General features: G+C 41.3%; 1 protein-coding gene across 1 annotated transcript in view; it reads left to right on the forward strand.

The window, feature by feature from the left end:
- Positions 1 to 17,209, forward strand: part of THSD7B (thrombospondin type 1 domain containing 7B) — a 2,268,639-nt gene that overhangs the window by 1,569,840 nt on the left and 681,590 nt on the right. The window lies entirely within an intron of this gene.

Genomic DNA, 17,209 nt, shown 5'->3' on the forward strand with positions numbered 1-17,209 from the left:
CACCCCGCACTCCCCCTCCATCGAAACACCCTCCCATCCCCCAGCTCCAATCCGATACACACATTCACCCCCCTACCCCATAAATGCACACACACTCACACATCACCCCCCTCCCCACTACAGTCACAGCACCCCGCACCCCACACCCCCTCCCCGCATATAAGTACACATACACCCACTTGCACCACACATGCACTCATTCACATACACTGGCATACACGCATTAACTCATTCACTGGCATACACGCATTCACATACGCATTAGTCCAGACATACTCACAGACCTTCTTACACACAGACACACTGACATGCCGACACGCACTCACTTCATGCATTCACTCACACGCATACAACTCAACACACAGACACACACACACGCAACACCCTCCCATCCCCCTCCCCTGACGGATACCTGACTTACCTTGGGCGAGGAGATCATCCGGCAGGGAACAAGAAGGGGCACTGGTATCGCCTGCAGTGCCCTGCCAGCAGGACACAACCAGGCCATGTTTCTGCTTAAAATACAGCAGGTCACCACCGTCCGCCAGTATGAACACTGCCGGATTTTCACTCTTATTGTGGCAGAAGTCAGGCAGTGCTCATAATCTGGCGGACAGATGGTCTCCACTGTGGTGGTATGTTGGAGGCAGTCATCGTGGTGGTAGGCAGTTATTACCACCAGGTAAAGGCTGGAGGAAAAGGGATCATTATCTGGAGGGCAGCGCTGCTTGCAGCGATACCCTGTCGGATAATGATTTCCACCATCGTCAGGCTTCCTGTTGGCGGTAACCTGACAGTGGTGGAAGGCCACCTGTGGCGGTCCCCACAGCCTTCATTATTTAGCAGCTGAGCCCACCATGCTGGTGCCGGTCATTACTGCTGCCACCGGCATGGCGGCTTAGCCGCCAATGTTCATAATGAGGGCCTCACTCTTTCTTCTGGGGAGAGCGGATCTCTACTAGTAGTTCTATCTGCCCACATTTTTGTGTGCTTTCAAAGTCCTGGATACATTTTTCCACACTCTGGATGACATCACAAGAGTGCTGTTGTGGAAAGGGGGAAGTCCAGAATTGAGTTATCAATCTTGACTAGAAGTGCCACAAAGGGGGAAACCTCCATTCCAAAATGTCAATCTCTATTATTGGACCACATAGCTGCTAGTAGTAGATGATTGGGCCTTTTTGTTGCAAGGAGTACATTAGTTCCTAGCAGACGGGATAGCAATAGTGCCAGCATGTTACGTCAGGAGAATATATGCAGGAAGAGGGTTGGCCCTCCTGCAGGCATCTGGGGTGGTGAAGATGTGGGAACAGGCGACTCGGTCATGGAATGGCAGGGTAAACTAACTTTTGAGACTCCTCGGTGGAACTCGGACCTCTTGAGTGACTTACAAATGGTGGCGGCTATAGGAAGTGCGACCTGCTTGGAATCTCCAAATTAGAAGATGTCTGAAAAGACAGAGCGATGATATCATTCATCAACTTGTAAGTGGAATTTGAACTGGCAGGGTATCAATTCCTGAGGAATCAGCAAATTAGGTATATCCTGGGGAGATACAAAGGCCTTAAAACTGAGGTGGCAAACCATTCCATGTTGGGATATAGGGTGATGGGTGCTCTCCGGATGAGCAATGAGATATTCCAGATCTACTCTGTGGTCCTTCATGACCGCCTCCCACCTCTTGACATGCTATGAGAAAAATGGAAGGGGATCTGGGCAGACTTCAAGACGATGACTGGGCGAAGGTGTGTCGATACCCAGGGGAGGTATCACTCAGGGCAGGAGTTAATTCAACTGAAACTCTTTCACAGGGAATACTACACGAGGACCCGACTATTCCGAATAGGAAGAATGGCTGACGACCACTGTCTGTGAGGCTGCAGGATGTAGGTTCCCTGATGCCTATGATTTGGGAGGGCGTGGGGCCCAAACTCACTGGGAAAGAGTAGGCAATAGATTATTGAATGTGTTGGATTTTAGAGTGATGCTCACGCTGCAATTGATCTCCCTAGGCATATGGGAGAAACAATTCCTAGATTGCCACACCTTGCTCTTCAGCAATGTGGCCCTGATGGCATGGAGAGTTCTGATTAGGCCCTGGAGGGTGAAGTCATTGCCGACCATGCATGAGTGAGAAGAAGGTATGAAATGGTGGGGCAGAGAAGTTGGTGTAGCAGCAAGGGGCTGACAACATATGGGGTCCATGGATGGCAGCAGAGACACAACATGATGAGGGTGTAGGAGTGGCTGAATATAGCAAGAAAAACGATTGTGAAAGGGTCCAATTGAGATGAGAGATTGTAAGGGATAGGAAATGAATATGTGCTGCTCCGTCACCGGATGCAACCCAGCCTAGGACTAATGAGGGGGGGAATAGTCATTTGTGCATGTATGCTTGACCACATGCATCTTACAGTTGGGGGATTTGTTCTGTTGTTTATCCATCAATGACATTTTATAAAATATTTAAAAAGATAATAATCAGACAGTTGTAGGTGCACCTTAATTAATAGCAGGAATGTTGGTTGGGGATAAATGATGTAGATACACTACAACAAAGACTCTGTTCCTCCTGGGTATTAAATACGGCCAATTCAACCATGAATTTGCCAGCCATATGTTATTACCCATACGGATCAAGTGCACTTTAGATTCAGTACTGAAAATAAGGTGAGCTGCCATGATCTGCAATCACCTAAGTGTGTTTATTTACCTCAAGGTATATATTTCATTGCTGTAAGTTTGGAAGAAGAACATACATTTATACATTGACGTTTTACATGGAAACTTCAGGTGCAACGAAAGTTGATAGTTAAGTACCCGCTTCACCAACGGGAAATAGTTGTCTGGTTTTGATCAGACATTAACTGAGGCATTGGCTTCACATAACAAAGCTAGAGAAAATGAGGGATTGTGCGGTGAAGAACACACAGGAGATACTTTCTTTCATTGCAGCACATAATGTCAACAAATCGTCCCCCTCTAATCATGTACATCTTATAAAAAAGACATTTAAAATATATAAAGTGAAGGCTCCCTTCCTTTCCAATGAAGTTCGGCTCACTGTGTGTTGGTAGCATGCATCAAGAATTCTAGACCTTGTTCAGTGAGGAACTTTGGATATGGGAATCTGTATCAGGTATGAAAGGAAGAAAAATGGGTAGGAGCAAACTAAAAAAAATTATAATCAATGACAGCCCAAAAATGAAGAAATATATATCACTTTGAAGTGAAATTAATCAAGGCAGAAAAGAGATGTAGGAAAGCAATTGAAGTGGAACGATGGGCAAACAGACACACATTGGAAGTTAAAGGGGTTGCAGAAAAATAAAGGGAAACAATGACATAATTGTGCTATGTAAAAAAGTAATGAATGGCCAAGCACACTTCTTTAGAAAGGGTGTGGGTGAGGCACTTTTGTTCCTCGTTGATATTACCATGATCTAACTAGCTCTTTCTTCTGACTGACAGATGGGATTATAGGTAGGGTGTTCATAATGTGACTCTATTTAATGCCTGTAAATCAACTACTGCAGAGATTCATGCATTTTGATCAGACTAGTAGGAACAAGGAATGCTAACAGAACATGTGGATGTGCTCCCTTTTAAAAAATAGTGTGCATTCAATTTATGCAAAGGTATTAATCCTGACTGATTTCTGTGGGGTTACAGAATTACAAGAACACATTTTGGTTGCTGTACGTACACAGCCCTTCTATTAATGTATTTGTGGAAAAGTAATGTTTAATTATAGAAAGGAACCCCTGGGTATGTTGAACCAGGAAGTTCAGGTTGTGACTAATGTTGGGTTCAAGTCACTGTCTAAAGGTTGGTTGGGAATGGACCTGAAAGAAAGGATCCTTGAGTTTCAAGAACTTGGTAGTGTCTACTTGACTTAGAAAAAAGGGATGTGTCATGGCCCTGACTGGCCTCCTGCTACTTTATTGCCATACAAGAAATTGAATTTGAGGAGCACATTAAAGAGGATGGTAAAGCCATCAGTTGCTAAAAGAGATTGAATAATTACTTTTGTACACAATCTGTGACAAAGGAAAGCTTAAGCTAGTAGAGGATCTGTTAGCATTCAACCCTCATTCATGTTACCAACTGCCTAGTGACTATTAGTGAAATTTGTCCACATAGACATGGGACAAACTTGGGGGCAAATGTTTGATAAAAATAAATCCCAGCTACATACCTACAGGCCTAGTGGCAGATCACTTTCCCGCCACTATGACTGGGGTAAATACCAAATCTGCTTTCCCTATCTCAAGCAGTCTAGTTTTTACTTCCATTGAGAAAAATAGTTCTGCTCTTTGCCCCTTTACTCCTTTCTGGCTAAAAAAACATAATACAGAATTGTGCAAAAGTACAATCCTTTGACCTCAGAAGAGTTTCAGAAAAGATGGTGTATTGCAACAAAAACTAAGGGGTAACATTTGGCAGACGGGTCCTCCACCGGTCTTTTGCACTCCCAATGTGATGATGTATTCCCATACTTTGCACAAGACAAATTGTGTTGTACCATCTCCTTCACAAAAATAATGTTTATGGGGGGCATTACACATTGACCAAGTATGACTTATCTTGGCCATTATTTGATGTCATGTCCATGACCTACTTTACATTAAACTTTCCTCCCTAACCTTAGACAATCTGCAAGTCAGATGCACACTAGCCACTGCACCAATCCTTACCTTTTAGGGCCATGGCTATATCACCTATTACGCATTGTCAGCTATCCAAACTGAGAATAACATAACAGATATAAGCAGAGGCCTCATTCCTAAACGACCTCTCTCTTCAATACCACTGTCTGCCTGCCTTCTCATGCCCAGGTCTTCCTGACTCTCAATCCCTGTAGCCTTCACTGGCTCACCAAGTCCTGATTGCATCAACCCCAAAGACATCAATTTATTCTTACTGTCCAGAGCCTAATTCCATTTTCCAGACTCAGTAACGCTCAGCCAATCCAACCCAACAATCATTTATGCTCGAGCTTTGTATGATGCCACTTTGCAATCCACAGCCACTTCACCTCAGTTCAAGACAAGGCATAGTCATCTGCCTGTAATGGAAAACAGCAGGAAACATAATCCATGGAAGAATGCAATCTTTTAAATACAAGCATGTAATGCTTTTCAATCCTCAGCATTTATTGCCTATTTTCCACAACCATCCAAGAGAAATGGGAGGAAGTATTCCAGAAAGATTCACCATTATTAAGTTCTCTGAAACACAAGGTGGCTTCATAATCAACAGTGTACCCAATCTCAGACCTCTCAAACAGCTCACACATAGAATTTATAACAATAGAATATTCATGATCGAGGCTAAAAACATAAACATTTCAGTCTTCACAATCTCAATGTGAAATGGTGTTTTCCTAAACCAGCCTCATTTCTAAATTAACCCAGTGGCAGACTTTCCCATAGTCTGCATCCTGGAAACACCAATATACCCTACTTTAAATTAGGTCTCCACAAAAACATGAATTGAATGCAATGTCCCATCAGTCAAACTTGAATGACCTTCCACAAAGCAACGCTCTATTGACAATAAGTGACTTTCTAAACGAGGGACTGATCATCACCCTGTCAGCCCAGAGGTGCACCCAACACCTATTCTGCAAAATTAAATGCTAAATGGTCCTTACAAAGACTTAGTTCATGGACGTTTCTCTCACTATAATCAATTGCCTCCCCTAGGACTCAAAATCATCCACAGAAATAAAAAACACAAAGAGGAGACAGGATAGCCTTCGGTTGGATAACTGGCCTAAAGTACTGAATTCCAGGCTGTAGCTGAACATTCGTTAACAAATTCTAACATGTAATCATTAACTAGGAAAATCATAGGATTTATTATGCAGTCTGGAAAACCAGACGTCATACTTGTGATAAATGTCTATGAGAACATAAAGGCTCTGAGCTTTACTTCAAAACTGAGTTGTCAAGTAGACATAGCTGGCTAGACACTCAGGGGGTTATTCTAACTTTGGAGGAGTGTTAATCCGTCCCAAAAGTGACGGTAAAGTGACGGATATACCACCAGCCGTATTACGAGTTCCATAGGATATAATGGACTCGTAATACGGCTGGTGGTAAATCCGTCACTTTTCCGTCACTTTTGGGACGGATTAACACCTCCTCCAAAGTTAGAATAACCCCCTCAATCTTTTTGATACACATGTTACAAAAACTTCTAATTTGATGGAACAATGGAGGATCAGGTGAGATCAGTCTCTCATATTCCCCAACTCTTTTAACTATAGAACTGTCCTATCCCCTAGAGGGCCAGGAACTGTAGGACAGTTAGCATAGAGGAGTTGTGCTTCTCAGAGCTGTGAAAGCTTCTCACATGTAGTAGACAACCACATTCTGCTTAGCAATATTTACCATAAACTTCATATACACTTGATTCGGACCTTATCCATAATATGGAAGCACAAATAATCTGTTAAATCTACAAACGGGAACTAAAACTCACCCAACGAACTTTGAAAACTAAAGACATGAATCAACAAGCAATTGAAACAAAACCTGCTGCACGACACAGAGTAGAACTGTGAAGGCTACCGTAAATCAGTCTATAAAGTCAGAAATGTCTACTTCCCCAAATCAATCAGTATGCCCCCAACCAAAAAAGAGAGTGTTAGAATTATTATCATGAACTAGCCATTCCAAACGTATCCCTGAGGAGTGCATGGAAGACATTCTAGGGATTTTTTATGGAAAAAAAATCTAAGATCTCAACCTGATGACCGAGAGCTAATATACATGTGTGTATCTTCCCATTCATTCACATCTTTGTATCTTCTTTACGATCTGCAAGCTTTCAGAGAAAGAGGAGGTTCCTAACATTGGTGCCACAAAGAAAGCTTCAAATTGCCCCTTTCTGCTTGCCAGACATTTTGCATGAAACATTTCCTTTCTGCTGTCACCACTGATATTACATCCATATCCCTTGTCTCATTACTCAATGGAATTGTCCCCATAACATAAAGCAAGTATCAGAACCTTAAAGAGAACTGAACATGTTAGCCAATAATTGACTGATCAATCAGCTAAGATAGTCTAGAAATATCATGCAATGGGGTGGTAGAACACAGCTGCAAACACAAGCAGTATTAAATCTTCTGCTTAATGATTATCAAATTGGGTTTGCTGGCAGCGGGATATCTGATAGCATTAGAGAGAAGCTACCCATCCATTTGGGAGAAGAAAGGATAACAGCCTTGTTTGTCCATGATCTTTCATTTGCCAGCAACACACTGATCATTGCATACTTCTGGGAACACGCAGCAAGGCAGTGGGTGTCAGGAGGTGCTATGACATTCATTGTGTCCTTCCTCTCTTATCACAGTAAGGACAAGCCAGTGGAACTAACCTCCGTCACAGTACTGTACACTGTGTGTTACACAATCTTTTACAGTAAACCTTATTTTTCCTGGCACTTATAATGCATAGCAAAACTCTAAGAAGAATATCATTTCAACTTTGAAATATATTCTGATGACAAGCAGACCAATTTCCAGCTCACTCACAAGTCATGGATTCACCACAAGCCTAAATCATATGTTCCTCTTAATGACAAAATATGCCCACTGAGTATGCGCACTAGCTATCAACATTATGGTGCTGAGCAGCAGGGCCCACTCCACTTCCGTTCTCTCTTCCATACGAACTTTTAACGGACGTCAACATGCGGTTTTCCATTCCTATGGAAATCATTACTTTCGTCCATACTGACCTTCAAAAGACTAGAGCTTTAATTATGGCACATGCCCGGACTACAGTTACATTTTCAACACCTGGATTACTTGAAAAGTCATGAAGAAATACTGCAAAATCAGGCAACCAGAACGGGCTGCAATCTCAGAAACCAAGACAGCATAAAGCAAGCCCTAAAATCTATCAGGAGGCCAGGATCAAGGGAAAGTCTCCTTCACTGTGCACATAGTCTCCTAGGACAAATGTACCGACTACCTGCAGACATGTACAATACACTGCATGTTTTATAGGGTTCTGTGATAAACACCTGATTATTGAACTGAGCTGAAAGCCCCTGATAAATAGAGACAGAACATTGGGACACTGGGAGTTCAGCTTCCCATGCTGTGGAGTTCAGTGAACCCTGAACTGAGTGCACAGCAGCACGATACATGGTCTAGAAAGCACTGGAAAGCCAAATTATATAAATGGGACTGCAACGGATGCCCTTGAATACTAGGGGTCATCATAAAAAATGTCAATCCTTGCCCATAGCCCTCGAAGTCCTTAACCTTACTCTGTTTGTGCTTCATTCAGGTTGTTGATTTACATCTTAAAGTAGCAAAAAGTCAAAAGTAAAACATTGATCTGCATTGCTTTAATGAACACATCAATAAATGCATAATTATTAGCAGTTTGGTTTTTCATTTAAGAGCAAGGACATTTTACTTGCAACCTTTGGGTTTTCTTTGAAATGTCTTCGGATATGTCATAATGGCATAATTTGTGGTGATGTTGTTCCTTTACAAAATAGTCTAAAGCTAGAATTACTCATTTTCTGGATTGATGCTAGGTGACCTTTTTGTAATTAAAGTATTTAAAATCACTAATATTTTTTATACTGAGTTCAGCTGTCTGATTTCGAACATTTTCAATTAAATAACCTTGTCAAATTATAACTGCTTTCTTAAACTATTTTAGACTACATTTTTGCAGAATGTTAAAACCTCACAGACACTATCGTAGCAAAATTACCAAGTTTTATTCACAAAATTCTCAATCTAGTATTTACATGGCACAACAATTTCATTAACTATTTGAAGATGGTATGTATTTCTTCCAAATGTGGCTTCGTCATGTGACGTCCAATGCAAATGGCATTCAACAATTGCGGACGATATGTATATTATACACATTTCTAGAGAAAACGTTTAAAAGGATTTTACAAGAATCCGTTTTTTTCACATGAAACTTGCAATGGATTAAACAATTGGTTAATCACACTCAAGTTTATGTTAATTGATCAGTTTCAGATAATTCAGCCTTTTATGCTAACATAACTATTGAGTCAACAGTTAAGAAGGCAAAAGCATGCTGTGCAGATTTCCAAAGGAAATTAGGCCATTGAAATTCGTTGGTGTGCTCAACCTAGAAAGTAAACGAAAAAAGAAAGCAAAATGTATTCATGCAACACGAAGGTGACAAAAAAGGAGCGAAAACGTGCAGAATACCAAATCGCACTTGCCTGGAAATTAACTTTTCACAGTTCTAGTTGGTGGTCACGCTTTTTTAAATGATTCCATGAGCACTAGAAAGCAAGAAAGGAAAGAGGAGAGCATTTTTAAGGGTGTTAAATCAGAATGTTGTCCTCAAAATATCCACCTGCAGATATACTGTGACTATTATATCAACTGTAAATAATAATAATAATAATAAAATAGTGAATCTATCCTAACCTTGCTGACAACGTATTGGTCAATGTATAGGGCAAGATGTACCCGAAAGTTGATATTTCAGCCATTTGACTGTTTTTGTATGAGTAGTGGTTCTTTGTTCCCATTAAACGCCTCCTCACTTCTTCTCAGGAACACTTTTCTGTGTATGTATAATAGGATATGAGTATGGGGAAATAAGATGGTTGGGGCAGTTGTTGGAAACTTCAATATTTTTTATAGTTACCCCACTCATGATCTCAGATGATCTCATATGTTTAGCAGTGTTTCCACCACAATGTTATTGTGGCTCAATTTATTTCCTTTTTATCTTGCCGCTGGGATTGATCCCCTTAAGACTTTTGCCTGTCATTTTGGTATAATGTCTCAGTGAAATCACGGGGCAATATTACACTAGCTTGCAGTATGGGTATTGAATGAGAATGAGATCAATGTAAGAGCTCAACCGAGAATGGCCATGTGGATAAATATGGCTAAGTATGGCTTAGAAAGTCTTTAAGTGACTTTTATGAAGAGATTGTCACCGCTGTGTGCTCTGCATGCACAGTAAATACTGCCTATAGCCCTATTATTTGCCACAGAGAGATCCGTACATCAGGGAATGAAAGAGAGAGAGAGCAATAAAGAGACCGAGCATTTTCAATTACAGCCTAGTTTTATCATGCGTTGAAAGGGTGATCTGAAACTCAGTTTAAATAAAACTAGGATGGATTACACCCCATAGTATAATCTCATAGTACTTATAAGAATGTCCCAAAGGGGAAATGATAAGTATGATAAGCTAAAGATAAGTGAAAAATAGTTGTAATTTTTCTTTCTGACCTGTGGTTCTAGATTAAAAAATGTAAGCTTATAGAATTTGACAATTCTTATTTAATAACTTCCTCTGAGAGGGATCTGGATTATTATAATTTAAAGAATGTTCTGTTTTACAGCTGTTACCATTAGCTTTGTCCAGTAGTTCTGAAACTATGGGCTGCAGACTCATGGGGTTCTGCGATGTCTACTGTGGGGGTAGCAAATTAATAAAGAACATATGCATACAAAGCAAAGCCTAAAATTCATGGTTTTAAAAGTCTCTTAAATGTGAAGGCATTTGAAATGGGGAGCAAAAATTAAGTTGTTTACCTTACCTTCATTCATGGGAGCAGCACATGCAGTACATGGAATCTAACGTGGATTACTGGTGGCCTCAGTTGAAGCACGCTTTGCATGAACAGACGAAAGAAGAGCATGCAATAGGAACAAAAAAGAAAAAGTTACATGCTAAATTGTAGCATGTTTCTTTGTCTTTTGGAAATAAAACTAGATTTTGAAAAGCTCAAATCCTTTACATTAAAATTAGAGTTTTGATTTTCACATAATATTTGCTTGTGAATTACATTTTAAATATTTCTTAATTTGTGTATTTGTTTGATATATACTTGTTTTTGTATTTTTATGTAATGTTTTGAGGTTCAAATTCTAGAAAATGCTTGATGGTATTCCCAACTTCCATTAGTGGTTCAGTGAGGCTCCAGATAAGTCAAAAGATTATGAACCACAGGTGTAGTCTGCTTTAAGACTTTTTATAATGTAATTCCAATTTTCTTTATAAAAATGTAATTGTCTACAATTCCATCTGTTAAATAATTGTTAAATAATTGGGTTTCTGGTTGTCAGGGGTATGCACCCTGTCAAAGATGGAACCACAATTCTAGTCAGGGTAAGTCACCAACGCACTCTAAATTAACCTGTTCTTACCCCCTGGTAGCTTGGTATAGAGCAGTGAGTCTGAACTTAAGTGGAAATGTGTTAAGTATTTGTTCAAACAATAAAACAGTGAAAACGCTACACTACCACACCTGGTTACAAAAAACAACTAGTTTTAATGAACAACATAAGACCAAAACAGCAGAAATTCAAGAAGTAGAACAGGAGTTATGAATTAAAAAAGAAAAAAAAAACTTTCATGTAGTGCTTAAAAGAAAAACGCCCCAAATAGGGCTAGTTTGTCACACTAGACCATGCCAAATCTGAGAGTTTAGGCTGGTTGTGATGGAGTGCAGTTTGGAGACAGGGCCCAGCCTTGGCCTGCTGCAAAAATACATTGTTTTTGTTTCAACATCGCAGAAGATGATAGGAGCGATGCTTTGTTGCCAATCCTTGGGATGGAGACGATGCATCAGATTCAAGCCGCCCCAAGTTGAAAATGCATTGAAGATGTAGGGGATGCTCCACATAGTCAATGATGCTTTGCACTTGCAGCAGCAGTGATGCGTTGGTATTGATGGAGATGCACCGGTTCTGAGTGGTACAATAGCGTTGATGCTGGGAATCTGGTTGAAACACTTTATACCCATTTCTAAGGGCCCAGGACTGGAGAAACACCACTTGGCAGAGCAAGACTCATAGGTGGTAGAGTCCAGGTGCTCTAGCAAGAAAGTTAGAGTCTTTTGGGTCCCTAAGACTTCATGAAACAGGAGACCAGTCAGCTGGCCCTTGGAGTCACTCTGGGTGTTGTAATCAAGTGGTGTGTGTCCAGTCCTTGTCACCCAGGTCAGGAGGTCAGCAGGTCAGCAAAGCAGGAAAGCAGTTCTTCCAGATCACCAGTCCAGCAGAGTGGCAGTCCTTGTAGAAGCACAGCAATTCTTCCAGGTAGGGTATCCAAAGGTCCAGTGGATTTCGAGTTGGTAGGGTCAGAAGTCCACTTCTTTTTACCTAGTGGTGACTTTTAACTGATGGAGAATTCAAAAAAGACACAGAGGCCCTTCCTGCCCTGGCTCCAGACTCACTACAAAGGGATAAGCATTATTTTGTGTGGGGACAGGACTCAGCCTATTCATGTACAAGAGTGAGGCTGTGCCCTGCTTGTGCTTCCCATCCTGCCCAGGATGGCCCATCAGGATGTGGATGGCCCATCAGTCACACCTAACCTCCCTTTTTGTGTGGTTATCTAAAGGTAATGCACAATGCCCAGCAGTCAACCACCCCAGGTGAGTGTTGGAGACAGCCTGCAGGCACACAGGGCTAAGAGCAGGAAAATGTCAACTTTCTAAAAGTGGCATTTTCAAAATTGTAACAAGAAACTTAACATTACCCTTAAAGAGGATGTATTACTACAACTCTGTAAGTACTACACATGACTCATCTACTCCTTCTCGATTAGGAATGACAGCGTATTAAAAGTGATAAGGAATCCCTAAAGTTATTCTATGAGAGGGGAAGCCCTCAGATGAGTGAAAAACAGATTTGAGAGTTTTTCTCTACTAGAACATGTACAACGCCAAAGTCTATGTCCTGCCTTTTATTTACACAGCACCCTGCCCTAAGGGCTACTTAAGGCCTACTTTGAGGGTGACATTTTATATTAAAAGGGAAGTTTAAGACTTGACAAGTTGACTTGACATGGGGTTTCTAATATGAGATGACATGGCAGTGTTGCACTGCAGTCAGGCTGCAATGGTAAGCCTGGGACATGATTTAAAGTGCTACTTAAGTGGGTGGCACACACAGCGCTGCCGACACACTAGCAGCATTTAACTTACAGGCCCTGGGCACATGTAGTGAAGTTTACTAGGGATTTACAAGTGATTTAAATGTGCCATTTAGGTATATACCAATTAAACTATGTTTTAGGGAAAAGTCACAAGAACTTTAGCACTGGTTGGCAGTGGTAAAGCACACAGAGTCTTAAGGCCAAAAAATGAATTCACCAAAATGGGAGGCAAGCAGGCAAAATGTTTCGGGAAGACCACCCTAAGACTGGCTGTTAGGTCTAACCCCATCTTTAATAATTTGGCTTATCTATGATTGAGAGATTTAACTGGAGAATCTATTATAGACATTAAAGTGTCCCAATTCTTATAATTCTTATTATCATGTTTATGTTTACCCTACCCATTAGGACTGAACAATGGGAGAACATATTTGTAGGCTAAGGAACACAAATATAGAACCTAATGGTGTGCTGAAAAAAATGTGACCTTCTCCAACAAAAATACTCACCACATTCTTGAAGACTGCCTACATCAATCACAAATCAGATTTTAGATAGAGAGTTGGTGTAGGCAATTCTTTACTCTAGCTTTGGTCACATCAAAAACAATATGTAGCTTAACAAAGCACCATATTGGCTGTGTCTGTAGAGAAAACACATTGTTAGTTAGCTCTAGTAAATGTTCATATTCTCCAATAGGAATTCTGGACATTAAATGATTTCAGGCTAATGTTCACCTCTGCAAGACAGGACTTGTATCTGTAGGTTAATGTAAAAAAAAAGCCTATAACAGTATTTTCAAGAGCAGAACTCAACTTAAGATAACAAGTAAAATGTTATTTTCAGCTTGTTAAATAAACTAGGCTAATAGTTGATAACCCTTAACTGAATGTTTACTGAATGTTAGCTCAGTCAAATATTAACCTGCCTTCCAAAAATAGCCAAGAAAATGAGTGTCATTCTAAGCAAGCACTGGTTATGCCACAAGTGAAAACTGAAAACTGCAATCCGACCTAGTGAGTTTTAATGTTTAAATGTTTAACCTTGGAGCTCCAAGACAAAGGGTGATAGAATTGGGGTCTCACTGTAGTCAGGGTAAGGAAGTCACACAGATAAGATAACCCCTGCTCACCCCGTTGGTAGCTTGGCACGAGCAGTCCGACTTATATGAGAGGAAATGTGTGAAGTAATTGTGTACACACACACACACACACACAGAGTAACACAGTGAAAACACTACAAAAGGACTCCACAACAGTTTAGAAAAATAGCCAATATTTGCCTAAGTAAAACAAGACCAAAACGACAAAAATCCAACGTACACAAGTCAAAATATCTCTTTTTAAAAAATGTAAGCAAGTCTTAACAAATAGGAATCAATGGATGCATGTCTTTAGCACAAAGTACCTGGGATGTGTCAAAAACAAAGATGATGTGGGCCATAGGGGAGGTGAGGCATCGGAAAAGCAAAGCGATGCATCAGTTTCTTACTGCACAGGGGAGGTGATGTGTCAAACCTTTCTTCACAGGAAAGGCGATGCATCAATTTTCTGACATGCGGCCTCAGTTCCTTACTGGGTTGCAGGGTTCATGAAAAATGGGTGCCCAGGGATGATGCGTGGAAAATCTAGATGTGCTGTGTTGATGAGACCACGGTGAAAGAGGGGCTGCATCTATTCTGTAGCTGTAGGACAGGCACTGCATCGATTCTCCTGCCACGGTGCAAGCGCTGCATCTATTTTTCAGTTGGGTCACAGGCACTGCATCAGTTCTTCTGGCGTAGCATGTTGATACATGGATTTTCTCCCTCAGATCACTAGCTTGCGCTTCCAAGGGCCCAGGGACTGAAGTTGGCACCACTTGACAAGTCAGGACTCTCAGCAGAAGAGCCAGGCACTGGCAGATAGAGTCTTTGATGTCCCTGAGACTTGTTTAGAGGAGGCAAGCTCAGTCCAATCCCTTTGGAAGAAGGGTGTAGAAAGCCAAGTCCAGTCCTTTCACTCCTAGGAGAGAAGTAGCAAGCAGCAGGCCAACACAACAAAGCAGCAGGTAGAGTGGCAGTCCCTCCTACAGCATCCAGTTTTAATTCCTTGTAGAATGTCCTCAGTCCAGAAGGATTCTAACTATTTGGTGTAAGAGTTCCAGTATTTATGCCCATTTCTATCTTTGAAGTAGGCAAACTTCAAAGAGAAGTCTTTGTGATGCGCAAGTCCCTGCCTTTCCCTGACCTGGCACCAGACACACTCCAGGGGGTTGGGGACTGCTTTGTGTGAGGACTAGCACAACCCTATTCAGATGCAAGTGTCAGCTCCACCTGACACTTGTCAGCACCACATCAGTATACTTTCCTTTCAACCCAGAATGCTAATCTTATCAGTGAAAATGTGAAGCATCTTTTCTGATAAAAAAAAGCTTGAAGGGACAGAAATATATTTACACCTTGGAAGATGTTTCAAAACTGCACCCTAAACCAACCTTCAGTGATAGTGGAATCTCCAGTGTAAGGAGCTTTGCAAAGCAATGGACTCCCTCTGAAATCAAAGGACGTTTATCACAATTTATGCTGCACTGCAGAAGGTTCCAAATAGTCTCAAGTAGTCACTCATCTAATCAAAAATCATTTTTTGGACTAGTGTGAGTGATCAAATTATAGATCTATTTTGAGAATATTATTTCTTGCTCTTCGTTAAAAATGAACTGCAGAAGAATTATTTTGATAGTGACAAGGAAACAATGTACTGCTACTTATGCTGTCAACATCGTATGATGAGGGAATCAACAGCCTCTGATCTATCAAAATCTGACCAAAAGCTTCTCTATTGTTTCTCAAGAAGTACATTTCTTTGAATTTTGTCCTTGAAGAAGGCTCTTTGGGACATTTGTATGAAGCCTTAGCCATCATCAAACAGCGATTTTTAGCAAATTGCTATTTGGAATTTGCTAAATGCGATTTAACACCGTAATTGCAAAATGCTTTACAATTACCTAAAAATCGCAACTAGTCATTACTAAATAGTGATTTGGTAAAATAGCGAATTGCTATTTGGTAATCACAATTTGCGATTTTTGCGTTTTGGAGCAGCTTGATGACCTCACAACCAGGAAATGGGCCAGTCCATGCTGTTTCCAGACAATAGAGCCACAGGAGGAGGCAGCCACAGTGAGCTGAGCCAGTCAGGAGTATCAGCCAGAACCCAAACACACCATGGCCACTAAGGGGAATGCCAAGGATGCTGCAGGCAGAAAGAGGAAGCTGAACATCAATGAGCAGGAACTGGAGTTCCTCACTGAAGAGGTGGTGAAGAGCCATGACAAGCTGTTTGGGAAAAACTCACTCCATGTCCCAGAGAGTGAGAAGCGTAAATTATGGAGTGACATCCAGATGTCAGTGTGGTGGGTGTGGCGCAGTGCTCCATTGAGGAGACTCACAAGCGCTGGTATGATTTACATACTCATACAAGAAAGACGGTAGCAACCAGGCTTAAAGAGGCAAGGAGCACTGGTAGATGACCATTCAACCAGACACCATCCACCCTTTTAGAGGACATGATGGAGGCAACTCTGCAGCCTGAAGCCATAGTCTGGGTCACCAACATAGACACCTCAGCCACATCAGGTAATAGCAAAGGTAATGACAACAATTATTTGAATTACCATATGTGCAGGCAAAATTGTCCCATAGAGAAAATCAATGTTAGCACTCACTGATTAAAAGAGCCCATCCCACACATTGGATTCAATCCAACAATGCCTCATGAGAGTGGTAGTACATACTCCAACAGTGAACCTAGAACAAACATTGCAGCATTCTGCATCCCCAAACAGATAGACAAGACAAATGACAAGGCGAAACACTATGTCAGGGAAACTGTTTATTTCAAAATAAAACTAAGAACTGAGACATAAAAAAGTAATTTGTAACTGAAATATTGCTCATTGATTTTGCAGTTATTCCTCCACCACGTGCAGCAGAAATGGAAACTGGGGGGAGGACGAGGAAAGCCAGACACAGTCTGAGGTCTATAATGTTGTGTCTATAAAACCTGCACAACCAAGATGCAAGGCAACAGTGGAACCACTCCCTGAGTTTAATCTGGAGTTCCATGACTTGACAGAAGACGTGCATACACCCTCAGAAGCTAGAAACACCCACAGATGACAGTCCCTTCTCCAGCACCAATACAGGAGACGTAGAGCAGATGTCAGGTAGAGCTCATAGGAAGATAAGGGCCCATCCATGTTTGAAGGTCTGGAGGCATCAATGTTGAAGGTGCAGCACCTACAAT

This window comes from Pleurodeles waltl, chromosome 3_1, assembly GCF_031143425.1.
Source record: "Pleurodeles waltl isolate 20211129_DDA chromosome 3_1, aPleWal1.hap1.20221129, whole genome shotgun sequence".
Classification (NCBI taxonomy): Eukaryota; Metazoa; Chordata; class Amphibia; order Caudata; family Salamandridae; genus Pleurodeles; species Pleurodeles waltl.